The sequence below is a fragment of the Pongo pygmaeus genome, chromosome 3, assembly GCF_028885625.2.
Source record: "Pongo pygmaeus isolate AG05252 chromosome 3, NHGRI_mPonPyg2-v2.0_pri, whole genome shotgun sequence".
In the NCBI taxonomy this organism is placed as follows: domain Eukaryota; kingdom Metazoa; phylum Chordata; class Mammalia; order Primates; family Hominidae; genus Pongo; species Pongo pygmaeus.
This window is the reverse complement of record NC_072376.2, coordinates 196,750,219-196,760,363: the sequence shown is the minus strand read 5'-3', so window position 1 is coordinate 196,760,363 and position 10,145 is coordinate 196,750,219. Positions and strand designations below refer to the sequence as shown.

The following is a 10,145-nucleotide window of genomic DNA, read 5'->3' as shown; positions in this document are numbered from 1 at the left end:
GCCAGGTGCGGTGGCTCATGCCTGTAATCCTAGCAGTTTGGGAGGCTGAGGCATATGGATGATGAGGTCAGGAGTTTGAGACCAGCCTGGCCAAGATGGTGAAACCCCATCTCTACTGAAAATACAAAAATTAGCCAGCCACGGTGGTGGGTGCCTGTAATCCCAGCTACCCGGGAGGCTGAGGCAGGAGAATTGCTTGAACCTGGGAGGTGGAGGTTGCAGTGAGCCAAGATCACACCACTGCACTCTAGCCTGGGCGACAGAGCAAGGCTCCATCTCAAAAAACATAAAAAATTAAAAAAAAAAAAAATGCTATGTTAGAGAAGAACTAAGAGAAACCAGAAGTCATTTGCAGAAAACAGGCATATGATATAGTCTGGTAACATAACAGCCAGAGGTACTGTTTTATCCATTTCAGTGTGCATGTTTGTACAAGCATCAGAAACCAATGACACAGACCCTAAAGCAAAGTCACAACAGGCTTATTCCGAAACATGCTGGATTACCACCACAGATTACGCAGGACACAGAGGCTGTGCTGGGGCAGGTTTTTTGTGTCTTCTGTATGGAGTTTCTGCCAGATGAGGGCTAATCATGCAATAGCTTGAGTTTTTCTTAATGTGATAAACACCCAGGATTGCTAGCACCAGAAATTGTGTGTTCACTGTTGTATAAGACAGTTGAGCAGTGCTACAAAAACAACAGAAGTTCCTTCATTTTAATCTGGTTATATGCCCGAATCTCTAGTCAAGAAATGATTCAGCTATAGGAGCCAATTAAATTACTATAAAACATGCCTTCATCTGTAAAACATTTCTTTTCCCCTCAAATGTAAAATTTAAAGTAAAATGTCTCTGTTTTTGATAGGCAGCTCCACCACCAGTCTCTGATATTGTATATTGTTCAGTGCAGCCATGGCGTTTCGTTCTGGAGATCTCAGAAGGGATGGGCCAAAGACAATTCCAGGGTTCTCCACATTCATAAGATTCTCGTTTTCATGGAGCGTCACTCTCTTTAGACGCACCATCAGGGATCAGAGGGTTTCACAGCGAGCAGGTGCCAGTAGTTTCAATGCTTCATGAAGGGTTTCCAATTACTCACTAGGATCCATAGTTTTGGCAGATTCTGTAAACTTAGGGTAGATATCATGTGTAATTAGTTAAATTGGCAAATCCTGAAGTGCAGTTTCGGAGTTCCAATGATAATGTTGATATCTTCATATGTGTTCACAGAAATAGCTGCTTTCTCATCATCTGTCAAAAGCTGTCTTGACATCAGTTAAGTCACTAAATCCTGATACATGGTATAGCCCTTCAGAATTGGGACTTTCAGAGTCAATCTCCCTGTTGCACATGTCCGCCACCCTTGGCTGCTTAGCAGTGCATGCTTTTGACAAGCATTATAAGGTCACAGCTGGACACGTTGACATGCCTCAAGCCTGGCTTCCAGTCATTTGGGACCATGTTGGGTCACTGCTTGTGAACACTGAAACCAATCCACACAGTTCACTCCCTGAGCAATGAACAACAACTCCCTGAGGATGGCACAGTATTCATGCCAGCGTGGGCCTCTTGATGCATGGACCTTGAAATTGTGAACCTTTTCATATTTTGGAATTTGCCTGTTTTCTTTCAGAGTTGCTCTTCTAACAAGTGATGTCAGCCTTTTCTCTGACACCTCATCCTGGCCTATAGAATCTCACGCCACATGTCTCTTTCAGGACTGGCATATATTTTTTGCAAGCAGACTCTCTGTTTAAGGTTGTGCATCCTATGTGCTCACAAACTGGGTTTATCATCATCTTGGCAATGTATTCTGCTGCCTTGTTTCAATATAGAGAGTAATCAAGCCATCAGTTACCAGATTGTCGATGGACACACAGTGTTTCTCCCCAGCAAAATGATTTCCATTGCACTAGAACCTGAAGTTTCTTGTTTGACTTCCCAATCTGAAAGCTAAAGTGTAGGGCCCTGGCTGTTGCTGCCTCTCCCCATGATGTATCTCCCTCAGCCACACTCAAGAGCTGGTCAGCTGCTTCTCCAGAGATCATGCCATGAAACTCTTTTCCATGATACTTTGGGCTGTTTTCTCCTTTGAAAGTACAGGCCGGGCACGGTGGCTCAAGCCTGTAATCCCAGCACTTTGGGAGGCCGAGGCGGGCGGATCACAAGGTCAGGAGATCGAGACCATCCTGGCTAAACAGGGTGAAACGCCGTCTCTACTAAAAATACAAAAAAATTAGCTGGGCGTGGCGGCGGGTGCCTATAGTCCCAGCTACTTGGGAGGCTGAGGCAGGAGAATGGTGGGAACCCGGGAGGTGGAGCTTGCAGTGAGCGGAGATCGTGCCACTGCACACCAGCCTGGGTGACAGAGCGAGACTCCGTCTCAAAAAAAAAGAAAGTTCAGATAATCCTTCGAGGATGAAGGGCTTCCTGTTGTAGCTGATATAAGTAAGATTTCCAAATAGGAAATCGATTTTCATCTGTATCAAACAGGGTCAGGGCCAATCTTTTTTTTTTTCCCGTAGACTCAAGAACATAGATAGCCTCACAGCATTATTTGCAAAAAGACTCTACTAGAAAATAAGGCTATTGCCCCAAGTTTCTTTTGTTTTTGTTTTTTAAATATTGAGTTGGTCTTGAACTCCTGGCCTCAAGCAATCCTCCTCCTTTAACCTTCCAAAGTGCTAGGATTATAGGCCTGAGCCACTGCACCCAGCCACAGCCAGGTATTTTTTTTTTAAATGATTGGCCAACTTATTTTGTTATTTACTTATTTATTTAGGATGTAAACAACAAACATTTATTTTGTGCAGTTTTGGAGGCTGCGCACAAGCAGACTGGTGTCTGGTGAGAGCATCCTCCTGGTTTGCAGATGGCCATCTTCTCACCGCGTCCTCACACAGCCTCCATGAAGCCTATTTGCTCCTTCTGGAAGCTTCCCGGGGTCTGATGAGAAAATCACTAGCATGTGTGCTATCGTCATCTTCTCTTTCTCTACTTTTTTTGAGCAATTCAACAAATTCCTTGAAGGATTCAGTGATGTTAATATCATCATCAAGTCAGAGTATCTCCAGTGAAATCAAACTGAAGTGACTGCAGCATTTGGGAACATTTCTGACCTGCAGAAGAGTAATGTTCACCAGCTCATTATAAAGGATATTACAAAGGATCCAGATGAAGAGATGCATGGGGTGAGTATGGGGGAAGGGGCGGAGAGCTTCCTTGCCCTCACCAGGCATGCCACCCTCCAGGGGCCTCCACATGTTCAACTACTGGGAAGCTCCCCCAACTTATTTTGAATAATTTTTTTTTTGAGACGGAGTCTCACTCTGTTGCCCAGGCTGGAGTACAGTGGTGCGATCTCAGCTCACTGCAACCTCCACCTCCTGGGTTCATGCCATTCTCCTGCCTCAGCTTCCCGAGTAGCTGGGACTAAAGGCGCCCGCCACCATGCCCGGCTAATTTTTGGTATTTTTAGTAGAGATGGGATTTCACTGTGTTAGCCAAGTTGGTCTTGATCTCCTGACCTCGTGATACGCCCGCCTCAGCCTCCTAAAGTGCTGGGATTACAGGCGTGAGCCACCGCGCCCAGCCTGAATAATTCTTTATGATAGTACATGTATACCTGAAGGAACCGTTGGATAGGCAGTGGCTAATGTTTGAAAAACAGAAGCTTACACATAGCTTACAAAAAATAGCTATGTGTAAGAGCATGTGGGGGAGTCCTCACTGGAACTGTGGTCTTCTGCAGTCCACAGTGCAGAAGCAGGGCAGGCCCAACAGAAATGTATTTGCTAGGGTCTGGGGAGCTTCCCAGAAAGGGGCTCAGCCTGGGTTTCTGCTGGAGAGCTCCATGTGCAAAGGCTGGGGAGCTTCCCAGAGACACTCATCCAGAGAGAGCAAGAAACTGGCCCCAAAGAGGCCCTGAATGCCGGGGAAGGTGCAGCTCTTACTCCAGCCAGTTCCTGGCCCAGGCTACTGCACACACATGAGCCTAGAGAGAGAGACGGTCAGAGTGAAAACCAGAAAGCTCTGCCTCCATATGCTGTATCAACTACTGGGGCTGGGCAATAGCACCTTAGGACCCATGCCTGTTGGGAACAGGCCCCCCAAATCTGGCCATAAACTGGCCCCAAAACTGGCCATAAACGAAATCTCTGCAGCACTGTGACATGTTCGTGATGGCCATGACGCCCACGCTGAAGGTGGTGGGTTTACTGGAATGAGGGCAAGGAACACCTGGCCCACCCAGGGCGGAAAACGGCTTAAAGGCGTTCCTAAACCACAAACAGTAGCAAGAGCAATCTGTGCCTTAAGGACATGTTCCTGCTGCAGATAACTAGCCAGAGCCCATCCCTTTATTTTGGTCCATCCCTTTGTTTCCCGTAAGGAATACTTTTAGTTAATCTATAATCTATAGAAACAATGCTTATCACTGGCTTGCTGTCAATAAATATGTGGGTAAATCTCTGTTCGAGGCTCTCAGCTCTGAAGACTGTGAGATCCCTGATTTCCCACCCCACATCCTATATTTCTGTGTGTGTGTCTTTAATTCCTCTAGCGCCACTGGGTTAGGGTCTCCACGACCGAGCTTAAGGGAGGAGACCACCCCTCATATTGTCTTATGCCCAATTTTTGCCTCCAAAGAGAGAAGAAGTAAAAACTAAAAGGCAGAAATGAAATCCACAAGCAGACAGCCTGGTGCCACACCCTGGGCCTGGTAGTTAAAGATCGACCCCGACCTAATTGGTTATGTTATCTATAGATTACAGACATTGTATAGAAAAGCACTGTGAAAATCCCTGTCCTGTTCTGTTCTGTTCTAATTACTGGTGCATGCAGCCCCCAATCACGTACCCCCTGCTTGCTCAATCGATCACGACCCTCTCACGCAGACCCCCTTAGAGTTGTGAGCCCTTAAAAGGGACAGGAATTGCTCACTCGAGGAGCTCGGTTGTTGGAGACATGAGTTGCTGAAGCTCCTGGGCAAATAAAGCCCTTCCTTCTTTAACTCGGTGTCTGAGGGATTTTGTCTACAGCTTGTCCTGCTACAAGCTGGTCTCAGCACACACCCCTTGGAGGAGTGTGGAGCTCACTGCTCCACAGGTTTGGAACCATGAGAACTCAGGGCGTCAGTGACATCCCTGCAGTTGTGCCCTGGGGACATCAAGATGGGGCATGGTGCTTGGCAACACAGTGGCAGCTTTAGCAGGAAGTCCTAGAGCTGGCTGGGCATAGCGGGGACTCCTCTGTGTTAGCAGAGTTAGCAGCTCTGCTGACAAGCATGCACTCTTGTGTTAGCAGGTAGAGGCAAGAGCCTTTGAATACCAAGTAATTATTCTTTACATTACCTCCTGCAGACATGGGAGGCCTAGGAAAACTCGGGTTCCATCACCTATTGCCAGTCATCTATGCCTTGGAAATAATGTTATCAGTAGTGGTTAGGTTTCCAAATGAGAAAAGAAAGAAGGAACGAAGGGAGGGAGCGAGGGAGAGAAGAAGGAAGGAAGGAAGGAAGGGCCACTTTCTCCCATAATCAATTATATATTTGTTAAACACTATACACAGATAGTTCTTTTTGTTTCTAAACCCATAAAATATATTTTGCAACCAGGTAACTGGCCTGCAGTGCCTTCACCCAATCAGCCAAGCTGTTCACCCTAATCCGAGGGGCTGAATGCAGAACTTACTTAGGGCTGTGCCCATTACCCAGTCCCTGAAATGCACATTTACGACCTGGGGGAGGAGGGAGGAGGTGTGGAGTGAAAAGTCCCAGCACCAAATGACGGGCGCAAGGAACAGTCAGGTAGGTAAGAACTAGCTAAGGTCTATTGGGCATCTTTAGTAGGTCTCATTTGATTCTCCAAATACGCTCATCTAGAATGAGGAGAGGCTCAGAGAAGGTAAGCAAGTTACAAAAGTCACACAGGTAGTATCAGAGGTCGCCAGCCTGGAGGAAGAGGAAGGGCGGGAGCAGCTGAGGCATCTGGCGATGGGCAGGGACACCCCGGGAGATCGGATCGCAGAGGGGGGTCGCAGAGAGGCGGGGAGTGGGGGATGGGGCAGCACCGCAGGGGCCGGGCGGGGTGGGGGTGGAAGGGGGAGAGGCACGTGGGTCCCCCACAGAGCCACTGCGCTAGGGGCGGGTAAGGAAGAGGGCGTGTGGGTAGCCTGGGCACTGGGCAGAGGTGGACAGGGGGGCGGGGGAGGAGCGGGAGAGCAGAGGCGAGGAGGGGGGACCCAGGTGGGGAGCGCAGGAGTTCCTGCTGTGGTCTTCGCAGAGAGGCCGGAATAAGAGATAAGAAAGTCAAGGTGGATGGAAAAGAAGGAAAACGGGTCATTCCCGGCAACGTGGGTGAGCCGGGCGGGGCGGGGAGCAGGGGTGGGGGGAGCAGGGGTGGGGGGAGCAGGGGTGGGGGGAGCGGGGGCCTTTATGTGAAGTGGAGTCAGTCAGGCACAGAAAGACGGGCCCCGCGGGTTCTCACTTCTGTGGAAGCTGAAAAAGAGGGCCCCAGAGGGTCCACTTGGGGGGCACAATAGCGCAGCAGCAATAACACAAAAACAAAAACAAAAACAAAAAGGCTGAGTGAGTTTCATTCACATCGGAAGGACATGTGAATCATGTGTCCCCAGACAAGCCTTGCCTCTGCTAATAAACGTGGTCGAATATTCCACTTTTATTACCTTTGAAGAAAATTACCCACTGAATGTTTAAAAGCCTGGAGTCTCCAGGCCAATACTAATTTTTGTAATTGTCCTTAAAGGATTAATTGCTTGAGTGTTTTAGTCTTTATTCTATAGAGAGGATTTCTTCTCCCCACCCCCACCTTACAAACTCTTCAACACGGGATACCAATATCTTAAGGACTACACGTTCCAGGAATTCCCTGCGGGGTTCTCAGGACATGCAGCTAGTGTTTAAAAGATCGTTAAGAGCAGAACATCTCTTCCTTCCCTGGAGCTCCTGCTAATTTGTGTTTAAAGACCTAGATTCTAGCAGAGTTCATCTTTACAGCGAGGTAATATATTATTTACATGGACTCCAGACACCAAAACATCTATAAATTCACACATAGTTAACCTTCTTCTCCTCCTTCCTTTCTTTCCTTCCTTATTAAGCAAATTCAAGACCTGGTCTGTTACCCGATATAAAGATCTTTCAACAGCTTCACCCATAATTTCTTTAAGAGGAAAATAGAAAACAAGGGACTTGGCGATTTTTCATTTAATGTGAAGCACCCTTGCAAGCTTCTGAGGAAGTGTTTACGGGTAGGTGATCAAATGGGTAAATGATAAAAACACGACGGAAAAATGCATTATTGGCATTTTGTCTGTTAGAGTTATATGCAAATTGCAGAAGAGGAATTGGATTCCAAGGGGTAAAATCTTCCAGAATGTAACAAGGTATTCTGAAGTATTTCCAGGGATTAAAGAGTGAGCACATGAACAAAACCAGTCTAAAAGGCAAAAATGATACTGTTAACAGTATGTGAGTTCATTAACATGAATTGACAAATTGCATATTGCTAGGAATTCTTAAGCAAGGGTTTCCAACCAAGGAATAAAACTCTGCACCTGCTGTGGCTTTTTCTGTACCTCCTGCAACAGCTCAGTGACTCCCAGGCCAACTCACCTGAGCCTTCAGATGTCTGGGGCCCCTCAAGGTTTCACCCCAGGCTTAATCCAGCTGAGGCTACATGATCCCTTGACTCTCAGGAACAGGAACCAAGTGAATCTCTTAATTATGCAGCAATGAGAAACTGAGACTGGGTGGTAACTGGGGAGGCCTGTTGCGATCAAACCAGTTTAAATCAAACTAGCTAGAGGAGTCAACACAAGCACTTGTATATGAATGTTTAGAACATTGTTAGTCATAAAAGCCAAAAAGTATCAATAACTCAAACGTCCACCAGCTGATGAATGGATAAAGCAGGTGGGGTGTATTCATATGATGAAATAGTATTCAGCACCAAAAATAAATGAAGTGCTGATGTGTATTACAAGATGAATGAACACAAATTAACACTATCAGGAATGAAAGAGGAGTTATGGTTGCTACAGACCCTACACTAAAAGAATAATAAGGGAATATTGTGAAAAACTTTATGCCAACAAATGTAACAATTTATTATTATTTTTTTAATTTTAAGATAGAGTCTCACTTTGTAGCCCAGGCTGGAATGCAGTGGCATGATCTCGGCTCACTGCAACCTCCATGTCCCAGGTTCAAGTGATTCTCGTGCCTCAGCCCCCCGAAAAGCTGGGATTACAGGTGCCCACAACCACACCTGGCTAATTTTTTTTTTTTTTTTTTTTTTTTTGTATTTTTAGTAGAGACGGGGGTTTCACCATGTTGATCAGCTGGTCTCGAACTCCTGACTTCCAGTGATCCACCCACCTCAGCCTCCCAAAGTGCTGGGAATTACAGGCGTGAGCCACTGTACCTGGCCCAAATGTAACAATTTAGATGAAATTGGATAAACTCCTTGAATAACATAAAAACTGGCACAGGATGAAACAGATAATCGGAATAGCCTTATATCTACTAAGGAAATTGAATTTATCAAAAGCTTCACAAAGAAAACTCCAGATCCTGCCAGGTGTGGTGGCTCATGCCTGTAGTCCCAGCACTTTGGGAGGCCAGGCGAGAGGATCACTTGAGCCCAGGAGTTTGAGACCAGCCTGGGCAATATAGTAAGACTTAATCTCTACTAAAAATAAAAAAAAATTAGCCGGTGTGGTGGCGTGTGCCTGTGGTCTCAGCTACTTGGAGGCTGAGTCAGGAAAATCACTTGAGCCCAGAAGCTTGAGGCTGCAGTGAGCCTTGATTGCACCACTGCACTCCAGCCTGGGTGATAGAGTGAGACCCTGTCTCAAAAAAAAGAAAAAAGAAAAGAAAAAAAAGACAACTTCAGGTTCATATTATTTCACCAGTGAATTGTATCAAATACATGAGAAAAAAACCCCAAACCCCAAAACCTCTTTTTGAAAAACAGAAAAGGAAACACTTCCAACTCATTTTATGAGGCCAGCATAGCCCTAATATCCAGATTAGACAAAACATAACCAAAAAAATTAGAAGCCAATATCCCTTATGAATATAGACACAAAATCCTCAACAGAATATTAGTGAATCAAATCCAGCAATATATAAAAAAGCTAGATATCATGACCAAGTAGGTTTTATCCCAGCGGTGCAAAGTTGATTTAACGTTCAACAATCAGTGTAATTTATCACATTCACAGAATAAAAGAGAAACACCACATGATTATTTCAACAGATGCAGAAAGAGTATTTGGAAAAAATTCAATCTTCATTTATGATTTTAAAAAACACAAACAAACAAAAAACTATCAGCCAAATAGGAGAAAAGGAAACTCTCTCAATCTGATCAAGGGCATCTATAAAAAACCCGGAGCTAACATCATACTTAATGGTGAAATACTGAATGCCTCTCCGTAAGATCAGGAACAAAGTAGGATACCCAATGCCTCCATTTCTACTTGAGGTCTAGCACTTGCAATAAGGCAAGAAAAAGAAAAAAAAAAGGCATAAGGAGCAGAAAGCAAACAAGTAAGATAACCTCTGTTTGCAGATGTAAGTAAATGGTAGCTGTTATCTGGGATGCGCAATTGAAGATAGTCTGTGTGAATGCAAAGTCAGCCTGTGAGAACCCTCTGCCGAGGGTGTCTGAACTAGAGCCTAGCTCAGAACTTGAAAGCTCCATAAACCACTCTGCATGGAGTTCCTCCCACTATAGAGGTGCTGCATTTATGTGGACTCAGGTTTGGGGCACTTATGGAACCCACAGTGTTTGTCCCCTTCATGGTCTGCAGAATCTCATGACAGGCACCATGCAGGTCTCCCTGTGCTGTGGAAGCACTGGTTCTAAATCAACTTCCAGGCTGCTTATTCTGGCCTCTTAGCTTGGTAGGCCTAGATAATGTTGTATGTTTTGCTTTAAACAGTCATATGCATTTCAAGAAGTTAAAAGGGGAAATTGTCTTTTATATGTAGCCACACATTTTGAGTGTTTTTCATTCCTTCCTGGAAATCTGAGTTTCCATGAGATGTAATTTTCTTTTTTGCCTGAAGAACTGACTTCAGCGTTTCTTGTAGTACAAGTCTACTGGCAGTGACTT

At 45.5% G+C, this 10,145-nt stretch overlaps 1 pseudogene; it reads right to left on the bottom strand.

The window, feature by feature from the left end:
- Positions 1-838: 838 nt before the first annotated feature.
- The window catches only part of LOC129034637 (N-chimaerin-like), a 31,361-nt pseudogene continuing 22,054 nt past the window's right edge, over positions 839-10,145 (bottom strand).